General features: G+C 53.2%; 1 protein-coding gene across 11 annotated transcripts in view; it reads left to right on the top strand.

The window, feature by feature from the left end:
* Positions 1-337: 337 nt before the first annotated feature.
* SLC45A3 (solute carrier family 45 member 3) overlaps positions 338-15,807 on the top strand; it is a 29,127-nt gene continuing 13,657 nt past the window's right edge. The window contains exons 1-4 of one of the 11 annotated variants that reach the window (XM_066982915.1): positions 338-619; positions 698-857; positions 1,880-6,121; positions 6,472-9,395. The gene's annotated coding sequence lies outside the window, so the exon portion shown is untranslated. The other 10 variants (XM_066982914.1, XM_066982913.1, XM_066982917.1 and 7 more) reach the window with 10 other exon arrangements.

Here is a 15,807-nt window from a genome sequence, read left to right as displayed (position 1 = left end):
AAACAAGAAACGATTCAGAGCACGGCTAATTCCCCCTGCAGAAAGGAAAAAGAAGAGAGGGGAGAGAGAAGAAAAAATAAAAATTAAAATTAAAAAAAAAAAAGAAAAAAGCCGAGCGCTTCCAACCCCCCGGTCCGGCTGCGGGGCTGACCCCGGGGCTCGGCTGCGGGGCTCGGGGCGCCCGGTCCCGTGATGTCCCCGTCCCCGTGATGATGTCCCCGTCCCCGTTCCCGTCCCCGTCCCGGTGCCGTCCCCGACCCCCCCGCCCCGCCCGCGGCAGCGCATGCTCCCTGCCGGGCCCCAACCTGCCCATTTAAACGGCGGCGGAGGCAGGGGCTGAGCACCGGGGCCGGGCTGAGCCCCGGGCACCACCGAGGCGGGGCTGCGGGGATGCCCGGGGCCGTCCCGGGGCGGGGGGTGGGGGGTGCTCGGGGCGACCTTGCGCTTGCAGCCGGGAAGAGAGCGCCGGGTCCCGGCGGGTTTCCGCTGGGACGGGGCGGTTGCGAGCCCCTCGCCGATCCCGCTGGTGCTCCCAGCGATCCGGCGCTAGTTTTGCTGCGGGGAGGCGAGGAGGGGAGCCGAGCTCGCACGTCGGGGAGCGGAGGAGGAGCGGCTGCAGGTAGGGCTGCTGAGCGGTGCCAGCTGCGCTGATGCGCGGACGTAGCCCGGGTTTTTTCCCCGCTTCTCGTTGTTGCAGACATCTGGTGTGACCGAGTTCGGTTTAAAGGCGATTGAGCCGGAAAAAAGTGGGGAAGCGCGAGGCCGAAATCCCGAGGGCTTGCGAGGACGGGTCAGTGAATCTTCAGAATCAAAGGAAACCGGCGCTCGACAGAAGGAAGTCCTCGTTGCACCTACTGGTAGGCTCCGCTTAGGTTTGCTGCCAGGTTAACTTGTCTGCCCTGCGCGGATGGAAGGGAGCTTGCAGAGGCTTTCTTCCCAGACGTGGTACCTAAGCGTCGCGATGTGAGTGCTTCGTGAGTGTTAGCTTTGGTGCGACTGCAGACTTTGATGGGGAAGATGCATTAATTGCTTATGGTATTAATTTGTCTTCCCCTTCGTGGCAGCTTTGGGAGGAAGAAAAAAAAAATCACTGGAATCAAGTAATACTTGTACTCTGGTGATGGCCAAACTTGGCAAGGTGCCTGGTTTTCGTGCCTTTTTTGTTGTTTTTTTTGCCTTAAAAATATAAATAACTGCTGAAATTGGAGGGGGGGATCATATCAAAAACAATTTTCTCAGTCCTCATTTAGACCTGTCAGACTTGTGGGCACTACAGAGAAAGTAGCCGAGCTCAAACGAGATCCTGGTCTGGCACTGTTTTAGTCATAGACATGGGTTCGAGAGAGTAGGGTTTGTATGCGTGACATGAGAGTAACCAGGAATTTATAGAAATAAAACATGAGTAAGAACTTCAAAAGTACCCAAATGACTTGGGCACCAAAGTCAGTCAGGCACTCCTGAAAAACATGTACCAGCCTTTAAACGATTTGTATTATTCACCCTACCTGTAATTTTCTCTTTATTTTTAATGTGTGATGCTACCCGGACTTGCTTGCGTCACCACAGCTCCCTGGTAACTCTTCCCCTCGGTGAGGAGTGGCTGTGGTGCAGGAGCTGGGAAGGCTCAGCCCTTGATTCTCAGCCCTGCGCTTGAATTCCAGGCAGTGCCTTAAACTCTGGAACTTATTACCACAAAACGTCGGGGAAGCCAAGAGTGCTTAGCTTATGGGATTTGAAAAAAGGATTAGAAATTTGATATGGATAGCAAGAATCTCTAGAATTAATAGTAAATTAAAAAAGAGCTTTACAAGGGATATAAATCCCCGTATTTTGGGGCATAAGCCAATCTTAGGATTTAGTAGGAAAATTCTCCTTGTAGGGAGTTTTTTCCTGCGCTGTCTGCTGATGGCTGTATTCCCCTACAACTTGATACATACGTAGCCTGTGCAACATCTTCTGCGAGAGCGTCTCCTCTTCTCGAAGTGGTTCTGGTTAAAGCACCTGAACCTCGAGGTGTTTCACAACGCGGAGCTGTTGCTAGAAGGTTCGGGCCCCGTGGATTTGTGCAGGAGCAGCCTAGAGATAACGGTAACGTTATTTGTGAACAAAGCAGCAGTCTTACAGACTCTTCTAAGATTATCGTTACTGTAATATAACAGTAATAGTAGATACTGAGTGTATTTCAAACAAACTCCGCTGGCAGCATTTTTTGAAAAGCGCGTAGTCCATTTTTGTCAGCAGTGAGAAACACCATATCCATAGCATGAGAAGCTCAGATCACTGGATTGATTGCTGAGTTACAAAATGCAGCCTTTTGGTCTGTTTTATCTTCGCCAGAGTCCCCAGAAAATGCGGGTGTCTAGTATAAACTCTCGCTAACCTTTTCCCCGAACTGTTTATTTCGCTGGAGCACTCAAGCGGCAGTGTGTTTTTCTGTATGGAGTTTAGTGTGATGGCTCTGCTCTTGTGGCTGATGGCATCGTGAGTGCGCTCTCTAAAAAAACAATAAATCAAATATTAAAAAACAACTAAGCAGCCCGGTTTTGTAGTGAAGCTGCCAATAGAAGCTTTGTCAGTTGTCAGATTAGGTATCAAAGGAGCTGGTCCTAAAAGCATCAAATCTGTTGAACAATGAAGTGACAGAGCAGCCCCAGCTCTTCCAGCATAACTGCGTGGGTCTCCTCGAGCGTCCTTTTGCAGAGCCCCTTTGAAAATATCAGCCTGTCTGCGGTGTGCCTGCTGCACTCTGAAAATCTCAACCCAGAGCCTTTTGTGTTGGATCCACAAGAAGCTCTGAGGGTTTGCAAATTACTTCTGAGGAATGTATGAAAGCAAACAAAAACAAATTTAGATGCTCTGTGAAAGTAGTCTTTATACACGATGTTTCTAACCTACTGGATTGTAATAGTCTTAATCCCTGCCTTCCATAATTCTGCGATGGTGAAAAGCAAGGTGAAAAGCCATGCATGCAGCAGCAGTTTTGTGCTGGCTTCTTAGAAACCCTTTTAAAGGACTACTGCAGATGATGATGTGGCAGAGAACTCGAGGATGCTGCTGGGTGTGTGTAGTCTTATCTGGACATTGCTATCAGTTGGTTTCATTCAAGCTGACTGTTAGTCTGTCAGGTCTGGTACCAGGCTAGACCTGTGCTAGGAGCTTGCTTAAATGACAAGAAAATCACACAACAGACATTAACAAGTAGCTTGCTGATGGGCTCTTTTTTTTTTTTTCTTTATGGCTGTGTATCATCGGGCAATTTAAACCTGTTTCATACACAGCAATGGGTATGAAAGTCCTCAGACTTTGGCCTCTCCAGGCAACTGTCCCACTTTTTTTGTCACAGTGGGGCTGTAGAGCTTTTCAAATACGCCATAAGCGGTGTAAGTAACATCTGTTTGTGTTTATTCTCCACCTTTCTCTAGGTTGGAGCTATTCAACCAAGGAGTGTCTTGTTTTGGTACCTCTTTTGTGTTGTCTTTAATGTGTGTGCTGCTATCGCCTTATCTCGGCTAAGGCAACATCAAAGCAAAAGACTTGACCCCTTGGGTGAAAGTTGTGGAGGTTTGTGATGGATTCAGGGCTACTAGGGAGCAGGAGCAGAAGGACCAGAGGGATGGGAGGAGAACGGCTGCAGGCAGCGGCAGGGATGAGCAGGCAGCAGTAGCTATAAAACCTTGGACCTTGCACCTCAGGAGAAGTAGGCAGCAGCTGGTACGGAGAGGGAGAAGCAGAAACGAAAAAGTCATGTCTGGTGAATTTCTGTTCACTTCTGCTGTTCCAAATAATGCCACCATATGATCGTGCCCTGCGGCTTCTGCAGGAGGTGGGGGACATTCAGCATATGACAGCAATTTCTAACTAAAACTAACCCAGGACGGCCAACCTGTGGGGTCTACTGACCCTAACTGTGCAGTTAAACTCTTGATTGAGGTTGTGCTATGAGTGGAGGGAATCATGAAAATCTTGTGAGCAGTTGTCAGCTATTTTCAGTGTTGACTTGACTTCTGGGTGCTCGTTATCAGACATCAAAACTATCCGTGTGAAAACAAGGAACCCTAGGGCTCAGCTGAGAAAAGGGACACGGACCCTCATGGAGGAATCCTTGCTTTTAAAAAACAAACAAAAGTAAGGAAAACCTCAAAGGAGTCTCTGTGAGATAGTCAAGCAATGTACGTGCACGTAGAAGATTGCCTTTAAGTATGGATCTACATAACGTAAAGGAAAACTCCCTCACTGCAAAGGAAGGAATAGGAAGAAAGTAACCCAGAGGACAGCAGTTTTTTGCCCTGACGCTTGTAGTTTACAGTCAAACCACATTTATCTCTAAACCTGACAATCTGTTGAATCCATTTAGCCCTTGAAATGTTCTATTTCTCGTGCTGCTGTTGCACGTCAATGCTTTAAGAATCTCTGAATCCGATCTTGTATTATGGAACTGCAGAAAATTGCTGATGTATCCACCGTGCAAGCTATCGAGTTGCTTGTTCAGAAAACATAACCATGTGAAGTTATAAAGTGTCCCTTTTGTTATTATTTGTATGCACGCTGCTCCTTGGAGGTCCTCAGATTTGTGCCCTTCCTCCTTGTTTTCATATCCTAAAATGTCAGTTCCTCTTGCAGTTCAAAAATATTTGTTTAACATTTTGCCAGCCTGCAGAAGAGGAGAAACAGACCCCCGTGAATATTGTCTGGCAAAATAAGAAATGTAATGTAGGAATGTGGTCCGAATGGCTTCTTTGTCTCGGTGCTGGAGGGCGGCTGGAACACACACAGCAAAAAGCAGGTGCTTGATTTGCAGCTCTGAACAGTTTTTCTTTCTCAAAGTCACTGTACACGCACTAAAAGAAACTGCTGCTAGTCCAGTTCTCAGGGCCCAGTCCCTGCCTTACATCCAAGGGAAACCTTCGTAGAGTAGCACATGTAACCAGCTGTGCTGATTCCAGAAAGAACCAACTTACGGTGGTTTGCAGATGAATTCTCATAATTGCCAATTTTTGAGTATTCAGAACGTGTAAGGATGGCCTCTGGCAAGATGATGAGGTTTATTTGAAAAAGAAACTTAAAACAATGTTGGGTGCTGGTTTTGGTTTGTGAGGTTTAAGGTTTTTCTCTTCCATCAAAGGAGCAGATTTTTTCCACCTTTGTTCTGGTGGAAGCTGAAGCTCTCCATGGTTGTTTGTCTCCAGGAGCTAGAGCTAGTTTTCCTCAAGAAAAACGCAAATATAATGAGTGCAGTGACTCAAATCCGTGCAAGTTGTCAGCACTCAAAAGACATTAGTGTTCTTGCGGAGCAGGCTAGAGCCAATTTGAGGAATGATGTGTGTATTTGTGGATAACATCTGAATCTTGCTTTAGATTTATGGGTTAAGACTTTCGGTGAAATGGGGCATGCAATAATATCCATGGATCACATTTTCTTTACCAAACATTAGGGTTGACTCCTGCTGGGATCTGACCTCCTGCATCAAAGCAACTGAAGTGGTGGTCAAACCTCAAATCTAAAGCTATTCTGCCGTCTCCTCCCAGTTGCCTGCTTCTAATTTAGGAGCAGTGCCCAGAAGTGGCTCTTCAGTTCGATTTGAAGTGGGTGTAAGTGTACACACTCTGTTTTCTGTCCTCTCTGCGTGGAGACCCAGAGCCTCCACGTTACTCCGAGCCTGTGCGTGAGCTACCTGCTGGTGATTTCATGCTGCTTCCATCAGCAGGCTGTGCTCTGCAACGGACACACAGCATCTGCCACTGGTCCAGGACGCTACACTGCTCTCTTTTCCCTCTATCCAGTGATATAATGTCACTTCTGCTGTGATCCTCCATTTGGAGAAGGGGGGAACCCAAAGCATTTCAGTGGTCTACAAAATGTGAGCTAATCTGAGTGTCCTCTGTTAGCGCTGTGTCCGCCTGCGTGGTGTGCTGGGTATTGCTGTGCTACCTTGGCCTGCTTTCTGGAGGAAATTCTCCCTTCGCTCGGAGCTGCGCAAGCAGAATAAAGGATTGTTCTGGTCGCAGAGAGAGCGGCCTTGTAGGTCTGGGGCTGGAGGCAGTTCATAAATACAAAGAGATGGAGCACAAAGGAACAATGAGATGACAGCGCCTTCGCAGGGCAGCAGGCTGTGCGTACCAGGTACTGGCTCGTGGGGGGACAGGAGAGGGCTTTGTGTGGGCGCTGTTGCTGTCGGACTCCAGAGGTGCGTTTGGGAACGGTTCTGACAAACGACTCCTGTGTGAGAGGGGCGGTGGAAGCAGCTGGAGCAATGCTGGAACAAAAGGCTGCTGTGCTACAGCCAAGGCCAACCGAGCAATTAACGGGCCTGGAAGGGTGGCTTTTCGTGGGGACCGGCTAAAGCTAGGTGGAGGAGAGCAGCTATATGTCGTCGGGAGAGGGGGCTGACCGTGCAGATAGAAAGAGGGGCACAGGGGACATAGGAAGGATGCTTCCAGCTATTAAACCTCAGCCCGTGGATATTGTTTCAGGGGAAATTCTTGCAGCCTCAGTGCTTGAGATCCATCCATCCGGACTGGACAAATGTGCTGGAGAATGTGCTGTTGGGAACAGTCCTGCGACAGCCTCGGGGAAGATGATTCAACAGGGCCTCTTTCGTCTTTGATTTCTGCGAACAGTCTACATTTGTGCTGCCCCCAGATAGTCCCATTCATCACTGTCTGTGGCCCATGTTGATAGCCGTGAATAAGCCTCTTGGGCAAGAGCAGGGAATGCTAGCTATCCCCCGTTAGCAGGCGAGTGCAACCGCGGCTAGTTAGCACACGCTGGTGCAGAGCCAGAATGACCCAAAATGGTGCTGGTGATAACCCCTTGCCCGGATCTTACCGGGCAGAGCCAGCACTGTGCCTGCCTGAGGCGCCCTGGCTGTTTGCCCGAGGCGCCCAGAGCACGTTGCGGGAATATCAGAGGTCTTTCTGCTTCGTTTGTAGCTCGCTGAACTTTACTCCGGTAAATATGGGCAAGAGAGCCCAGTGAGGAGAGAAAATCCTGCTCTACTCAGAGTCTGAAATGCACAAACTTTTAATCTTCTGCCCCTACGACAGCAGACCTTGTCAGCAAGCGCTAAGGAGCTTTAGTGCTCGCACCACTTCCCTGCCTGCCCCCTTGATGGATGCAGGGTGTATCAAAGCGAGAAACTAACCATGTGCAACGAAAAGCCTGAGCACCCCTGGCCAGAGCACTCAGCAAAATCCAGGCAGCTTTGAACTTGAACTCCCAGCTTAATTACTAAAAGGCTAATAATTCAAGGCTGATACTCCTCCTGGAGCTGCAAAACAGAAGTCAGGTGCCTGTCTGTACGCAGAGGCAGGGAGCGAGGGGGGTGGTAAAACGCCTCGCTCTGTTCACCGCCTATAGAAATTGCGGCTTTGAGCTTTGTCTTTTCAGAAGCGGAAAACTCCCCTTGCAGCTACTCCTTGCTGCTGCGTGTGCTGGGTAAACGGCTACAGCTTAATGTGAAATCCCTGCGTGTTCAGGGTCCGTGATACATTAAACTGATAGTGAGAGTGTGGAAAGGAAAAGGCTTCCTAAGCTGCTTATAACGATCTTTCAGTGAAAGTTATCTGTCTTAAAAAATACACTCTGATGGCTTCTTATCTTTGTAGTTATCCAGACAGCTTCAGACAGAATTAAAATCACGGGATCTCTCGTTTTTAGACCCAGACCCCATGACCAGTCTGTCATGATAAGGAGAAAGTGCTCTCAGCTCCAGGGGTGATCTGAGGGCCCTCATTAACATGGAGACATTGGCGTGCCGCAGGCAGACGGCAGGGCTCGTGCAAAGTTTTTACCATCTGAGGCACATGAAATTGCTTTCCGTGTCCGAAAGATCTCGGGACTTGGATACGTGGCCTTAAAGAGAAATCTGGTCATTCCCTGCACGCGTGCCGCTCACCTGTCCCTGTGGCTGCTGAGACAGGAGGAGCCTGGCGTAGAGGTGTAAACCCACCGCCGCGGGCAGCTGCGGTCTGGAGGGCAGCACGCAGGTGGCTGAGAGGCAGCGGGACGGAAACGGCAGCTCTGCCAGGGGGGCAGACGGCAGGGCCGGCGGGATCTTACAGCAGCTCCCAGCCCAAAGTCTGCGGGGTTTGCTGTATTCCCTCCCCCTTCGAGTTGTGCCACCACGGGTGGCTGCCCGTCCGCATCCGTTCGTGCACCGGCTCCGGTACGAGCACTTGCACGATCTCCGAGCAGGGGGGTAAAACCCAGCCGTTCCCAGGAGGGCTGCGGGCTGTTGCCCAGCTTGCTCGCCTCTCGTGCGCTCGGGGCCCGATGTGACTGATGGGGGTTCTGTGCTCACAGCTGTCTTGGGGCTATTCCTCACGCTGCAAAGGCTCTTTGTCTCATTCAAAGCCATGACCTCATTTTAGAGACAGAAAACAGAGAGGGAGAAACCCACCAACCTGCCAGCGGAGGTCAAAGGGCTTGCCGAGAGATATGTTAGCATCAAACTTCTCCGGCAGGGACACAAATAACTGGAATTGCAGAGCAGAAAATTACCATGAAAAAATGGACTAACTACCATGTGATTACAAAAGAGCCCATTAGCTCTGTGTGTGTCTAGGATTCAAAGTATACCCTTTGAGGAAGAGCACAAGGTCACGCTCCCAAAACTTTCAGCGAAAGGGACTGCAGAAGCCTGCGCCTGTTGCCTGCCGCTCTCCAAGCGCCGCCACGCATGGAGGAGCAACCAGCCAAACCTCTGTCTTTCCTAGGTACGGACCTCAGGACACATTTTTGGCAAAATGAGGGAAGGTGAGATTTCAGTGTTAGGTGGCAGCAGCTCCCGCCATGGTTAAATTTGTCAGACCCCTCTCTGCGGCTTCAAAACAGGCCCGCTGGGGTACGGCCCGGTCCTGTGCCGCGGCTGCTGGTTTGTGCTAGCACATCACAGCTGCCCTCTGCACCCTGAGGCTGGCACTGAGACTCAGCTGGCCCCATGACTGTCACAGTTTTCTAAATAAAGCCAGAAATGATGATGACCTCTCATGGGGTACAAGTCCTGGAGCTGCCTTGGAGCCTGACCGTGCCGGAGGAGCCACGGCGCTGGGGCTTGCTGGGCAGGCAGACGTGCCGTTACGCAGCATTCGTGCTTTGCTTGGAAACAAGAAGTTCCAATTTCACTTCCCATTTTCCCAGCCCTGTGAACAGACATTGCAAAGCAGGCACGATAAAATAGCTAGGGTTTCTGCCCTCCCATTTCTTCTCTGTAACAGGTGGGAAATTTTTCTCCTGCTCAGCACTGGTGACTACAACTGAGAGGTTGTGTGTCGCTGTTTCAGTGCCAAGGTGAGCTGCGCAGCATCCATGGGACAGCCATGTGTTCCCTCTGCCAGCTGCCAACCTTCCACCAGGACTGGTTTGCTCTTTCCTTTGCCAGTTCCAGTTTGTTGGGGTAAGTGCTTTCTGCCTGAGAAGACTTACAGAAATGCAAGCCTCTGAAATCCCACGTGCTTGTTCAGGGAAGGCTGGTGGACGGCAGGCTTCACACCTCAAAATGGGGCGGTGATGACAAGCAGGGAAGCTTGTGTGGGATTGAGCGATGGAGGTAGCTGCGCTGGAGGAAAATGCAGATTCAATGTCCAGGTAGACAGAGTTGGGTGAGTGTGATCTGCTTTTTGGGGGGGCCTGCAGGGGGACCGCCTGGTGTGGCACTGTCACAGCCCATGGTTGGGAGCACTGCTGGACCTGGTCCTCGTCCCCTGCGGGAGAGCGTCAGGGGCTCCTCAGCAGTTGAATGCAGACTCTGCCTCGGCCTCGACAGCACTGAGGCCGTGCCCAGGGTCCGTCTGGGCAGGACCCACACATCCCAACACTGTTTGGAGCCCCAGGGCCTCCCCCTGCCCAGGCGCGGGCAGCCGGCGAGCGCTGCAGCCCGGCACCGCTGCGGGGTCGCGGGAGCGGGGCCCGAGCCACCTGTTGGGCTGTCACACATCGGGAGGCTGCTGCGCTTTTTACCAGCGTCCGTCTCTTTTTCCTCGCTCCCCGGTATTCCCTTTACAACCAGCTCATTGTGCTGCGGGCTGGAGCAGCTGGGTGGAGTGTTTCAGGCTCAAGTATAATTTCAGCGCCTTTAAAAGCCTTCGGAGCTCCCTCCCTCCGCCTCCCCCCCCCAAGGCGGCCGGCAACGCCAACAAGGGATAATTTGATGGATTACTCTGTGGGGCTGAGGGGCTCTCCTTAATCCCCTTTGTGGGCCTGTTTGACTAGACGCGGAGCAGAAGCCCCCAGCCTCAGGCAGAGAAAAGGCGGCTCAGCGGGGAAGGTTTTACACCCTGACACATAAATACGGGCCCCGGTCATGTGGCGGCGGATATAATCTGCGCCCGTTACCACGCTGCAGAGAAGGGGGGCACCTGGAGGGGGCTCATTTTTTTCCTTCCCAGTTCGATTTACATTTTTATTCTTCGGCTAAAAATAATAAAAAAAGAGGGGGCGGGGGAAAGGCTGAGTCAGAGCAAATGCCAGGGCGATGGGCACAGTATTTTAAACAGCAAAAATGAACTCAAGTGGAAAGCAGAACCAGCTCATCTCGCGTTTGCCCTCCCACTCCAAAACAGGGGCTATTCTCATGAATAAAAGTAAGAGCTTGACTCATGCCGTAGCAAAAGAAAGCTGTGGCTCTGATGCAGGGCCAGCCTTGTCTGGAGGTTTGAGCTGTTCACAGCAGACCCGACGCGAGCTCAGGGAAGGGCGACCAGCAGGAGCGAGACTCGAGTGGAAGCTGAAAGTGATGCCTCTTGGGTTGCGTTGTGTGTGTTTAGGGGTGCGTGAGATCGCTTTGTGCTTAGTGAAGTTTGGCGATCAGATGCTGGCCCTAAGTGGGTGAAATGCTGCGAGGCTGTCCTGCCCTGCGGCTGGCACCAGCACGTCCATCACGGCTCCTTCAGCGCTCTCTGAAGATCCTTCTGCAGCTGAGCCCGGCTGTGGGATGTTTTTTAGGGCACTCAGTCCTTCACTGCATCACGGCTTAGCTTACTTGGCTCTCCAGTCGGTGTCCCTGATGGAAATGGGGCCGAGCTGCAGACCAGATTTCAGCCCTTCAAGCCTCAGCCCCTGCTCGGCTGCACAGAGCTCAGCGCCCGGCTCCTCCCTGCACCCTGCTTTCACTTGGCCACGCTCCTCCTCGCGTGGGCCGGGGCAGGATCTCCCCCCCAGCAGCCCGAAGCCCTGCGCGGCTCCAGGCGGGTGAACGTGCCGGTGACGCCTGCCAGCTGTGGGAGAGTTACTGGCACCCTCTGGCATCCCGACGGCTGTCCCTTTGAGCAGCGCAGCAAGCTCCAAAACGTGTCAGCGTGGCCTCTGCTGAGTCAGTGACCTTGCTAGCTGGAGGCAGTTCCTGGTTTGTTACGGGAGGAGGAGAGGCTGGGACTGGCCTCTGCTGCTCTGTCCCTTTCTCTGGTCGGGCTGGCAGGCAGGGGAGCTCAGGCAGCCAAAGCCTGGGAGAACGGCTCCCGCCAGGAGCGGTTCCTTTGTCTGCCAGAGGAAGAAGCAGGTTGTGGACAGGAGGTCAGTGGAGCCTGGGGGCTGTCCTGCTGTCTGTTTGATGTTCTGGGGCAGGGTGAGGATAAAGAGTCCATAGAGCTGTTGGCATGGCTTCAGAAAGAAGCGTGAAATACCAGAGACGTGCAGGGTGAAGGGCGAGCGGGACAGATCTTTTCCCCGTTCTGCAAACTGTCCCCCCGGCACGGACGGTGCCGTTAGCCTGCCAGGATAGGAGGGCATCCTTTCCTAATGTTTGTTCCTAACAAATGTTTTGACCTTCTTATCCATCTTATAGGGGCCTTCATTTGCCATCCGTAGCCTTTCCCTGGTGCCTTTGCTTTACCCAGTTGATCAAAGGGGGGACAAATACCAGCCTGTTTCACGTGCCTTTGCTGCTTACTGTAAAACAGGGAAGACACTTAGCAGTCACCTGCCCTCACTGGTTGACCATCGCTTGAGCGAAGCAGTGCTATTGGAAACAACCCCAAACCTCCCAGAGCTTCTGCAGACATGCAGCAGTCCCCTGGGCTGGCTCCAGGACAGCCCAACCCCGCGAACCATCAGGACAAACCATCAGGACAAACCATCAGCACGAACCATCAGGACGCACCAGCCTCTCGGGGCAGGAGGGCCAAAGGTAGGAGGGAGGTCACCGGGCAGCTTGTGCCCCACCTCTGCTCCCGGGCGGTTGCAGACAGATCCCAGTAGCTCTGAAATGACTCGCAGTCCGTGGTCGAGGTGGTAGGAACCCAGCAGGGCCTGAGATTGTATCTCAGCCTCCGTCTTGTCGAGCTCCTGCCAGCCACGGGTAAGGTGACTGGCTCGGTGGTTACAGGAGACGAGAGCTTTGCTCCACTCTGAGCAGCACAGTATGGTTTGGTGGCCCGCAGAAAGGGGGAGATGCAGCCCCCCAAAACTCTGCTGGTAGCTCCAGGTGCTTAAAGCTTGGCTCCTTCTTCTCTCTTTTGCTTCCTGCTCTCAGTTCACAAAATGGAGATCGTAGTGAATTGCTTTCAGTCTCCCTGCTTGTGTTCCTTGGGCAGGGATCAGTCTGCTGTCCACGAGAGCACCAACCACAAGCTGAGCTGTGGCCTTTAGATGGCCCTAACAGCAGGATAACCACCTTGTGGGTGCTGCAAGGAAGCAATTGCTGCCTGGCAGAAAAAACAGCTCCCAGTCCCAATAAATTTAAATGTCTCCCGTATGAACAAACCACAGGGAAGGTGTTCTGAGCTGCCTTGGGGACGTGCCCCTTCCTCCAGCTCCCAACACGTCTGTAGCATCTAGCGTTTTTCCTGGACTAACATCTCCCGGTGTCTGAGCTGCTGGATGCTGCACCGTGGGGTAAGGGAGGGAATTTCGAACGGGCTGTGGCCCTTGGGTCTTCCTTGTTCTCATCTAAGGGGATTTCCACCCGCTGCTGCTCTTTCCCTAAGCTGAGCTGCCGAGGCCAATATAATGGAGCCCCTGAGCTCAAAGGAAACGCAGAGTTAATTCAGAGAGACTAAATAAATCGCAATTCTCCCATCCCTGCTTAATGACCACTCCCCTCTCCCCACACTGTGAATGGGGTCAAGGAGATTTGGCGGGGGGGGGAAGGGGAGAGGGTCAGGAGAGGTCAGGTGAGTTTTCCATTTCATCCCGCGCAAGCCTGCCAGAGCTATTCTCCATGGTGTATTTCACATTCAGCGGCAGTGAATGGCCACTGATAGCTGTGAAAGGCTCTGGCACTGTATGAACAGCCCTTCCCGAAGCGCTCGCCCTTGTGCTCGCTCCCACCCTTTCTTCCAAAGGGCTTCCAGGGAGCGGGGAATTAATAACATTCAGAAAGAGCCCCTTGGAAGGTTGGAAATGTAACGCTGTGGTTATGAATGGCTAACAATAGCCCTCGCCCTCCCCTCTCCCTGCTGCTCGTTGGCAATAAGTTTGCGCATCGAACCTGCCGTGCGGCGGGAGGAAAGGTGTGGGTCGGGGTCACCTGGAGCAGCCCCTGCCCCGCACCGTCCCCTGCCTCCAGCCTGGCAAAGGCTGACCCGGGGAAATTTCTTCCAGTGTGAGAAAGGGCTTGGGTTGTTACAGAGCCCGGGCAGGTCACAACTGTTGGCAGATCTCCACGGTCTGATCATTGCTGCGGCTGTTTGTTCATCTGCCGGGTAGGTGCATGGCAGCCATAAATCAGAGAGGTTGCTACCACGCACAAGAACATCTCGTCTCCTCTGCACCCACGGGAGCGACGGGGAAGGCTGCAGAGCGGCGAGATACGGACTCTTCGGAGGAACGAGGGAGTTTTTCTCAGCCACGTAACCACACCCCGATTTTATTTTTAAAACGGCTGTCCCTCAGTCGTCGTTCTGTCCAAGCACAGATGCGATTACTTGTAATATCCTACGTTGTGAAGATTTGAGGAGACGGGGAGGAGGGGAGGCTTCTTTTGGTGCGTGTCCGTTAGCACCCTGCACGCAGTCTGCGTTCTCAAGGTGTCCCAGGGTCTGTTCCATCCGACAGCAAAAGGTGTGGCGTGGAGCCCGCTGGGGAGGGCCCCCGGAGCAGCGCCCGTGCTGCTGAGAGAAAGGAAGTGGGAGGTTAGCTTTCTGCTGGCTGTTTCGTTGCTTGGTAAGCGACTCCCTGCATCTGACATCACCGCCACACTCGGCCCCGTGTCTGCGTGCGGCCGCGCACCCACTGCTGCTCTTCTGGAGCGCACGTCGTGGCCTCCTGCAGCAGGGCTCTGCTGCGTCTGCACCCCACTGAGCTCACGAGGACGTTTGTCAGAACTTTTTTCTATAGCACGTGAGCGAGGAATTCGCTCTGACTAGGGGAAAGGCACAAATCCAGGCCTGCTGGTCCCCTGCCGTGAAAGGACCGGACTCTCAGAAGCCGCTTCCCCTGGCTTCGCCCCTGCTCCTCCTGCCTGCTCCCCGTTACTGCTGCCAGGTGAGTCGTGCTCAGCAGAGGCAGGCGGCCCGGCTTCCTCCCGTCCTTCTGGGTGCCCTCACAGGAGAGGAGAGAGGGTGCAGGAGACAGCAGACGTGCAGGAGGTGCACTCCTTTGGTCGCAGGTGTCCGGGTGGGTGGCAGAGAGCTGCCCCGGGGCTGCCGGTGTGCGGACAGCGCGGTGCTGCCGAGCTCCTGCCCCGTCCCGCCCTCCTCCCCGGCTGCCAGGTGGAAGAGCCTCCTGGGGTTGATCTGCTGGTTCTCCGCAGGGGAAGGGAAGGAAAAGTCTGGGTTGTGAGCTTAAAACTAAAGCAGAAAACCTTGGGTTTAAAAGTGCTTTGCTACTCCCTGGGGAGGGAGAGGAAGAGCCTTAACGCTCAGCAGCAGATGATGTCCCCCTGCCACGACAGCTTGGTGAACGGTTGTGGAAAAGCCCCAGACGTGGCTCCTTTCTGCTTCTGTGTTCAGGAAACCCTGCACAGAAGGGCTGGGATGCAGTTTTGGGAGGGGTTGGCTGTTATCCTTGTCAAGGCGCTTGGTACTGTGTACCCAGGGAGGGACAAATGCTGCCCCCGCTGTTAAAGCTGGGGGAAACTGAGGCCAGAAGGCGAAAAGTGCGTTCTGTCATGCAGCTTTCTGACCAGCCACCCCCTCAAATCAGCCCTCCTGCCAAATAAACTGTCCTGGAAGAGATCAGCAGTTTAAATGAAGCGTTAGGTCTTGCTGCTGGGGCTGTTCTTCAGAACCAGACTGTCACCTGCAAAACTGAAGGCAACGTCTCATTGTCTTTAAAATAATAATAATAATAATCCCCTGTGCTAAAGCTGTCTCTGCTTGCTGATTTAGCCCCAAACCCCTCGGTGATGGGGAGCAGCGTGGGAGCAGATGGGGAGCCCTGCTCTGCACGCCCTGCCTGTGACCTGCAGGTGCCCGTAGCGCGGAGGAGCCGTTTGTGAAGCACCAGCAGATCCGCAAGAGGAGGTGACAAAACGCGAGCAGCAAAGCAGGGCTTTGGGCAATGTTTAGATGTGAGTCCGCATCCCGGAGTTTCTTTCTGAGCCGGTTTGGGACCGGACTGGCAAAGCACTCTGTGGAGAGTGGCTTTGTGAGGCTGGTGCTGGCAGCCCGTGTTTGCTCAGCACCGTGCACGAGGGGCCCAGCGCAGGTGTGGCCGTGGTGCTAGCAACACCACCAACACGCCGTGCGGCTCCGTGTTATCAGGAGGCAGGGAGGGCCCTGAAACCAAACCCGCGTGCGTACCTGCGGCTCGGTTCCACCTCTGCTTGCCTGCAGCCTACTTAAGCAGCTTTTCCTGAATGCTATGTACCCGGCTGGCTGCGGGGAGGGCTGCGGGGATCTGCTGTCACCGCTCCGCCTGGAGGAGGTGAG

Source organism: Anser cygnoides, chromosome 25 (assembly GCF_040182565.1).
Source record: "Anser cygnoides isolate HZ-2024a breed goose chromosome 25, Taihu_goose_T2T_genome, whole genome shotgun sequence".
Taxonomy (NCBI): Eukaryota; Metazoa; Chordata; class Aves; order Anseriformes; family Anatidae; genus Anser; species Anser cygnoides.
Note: the sequence above shows the minus strand (reverse complement) of the source record. Positions and strands in the feature narration are given on the sequence as shown.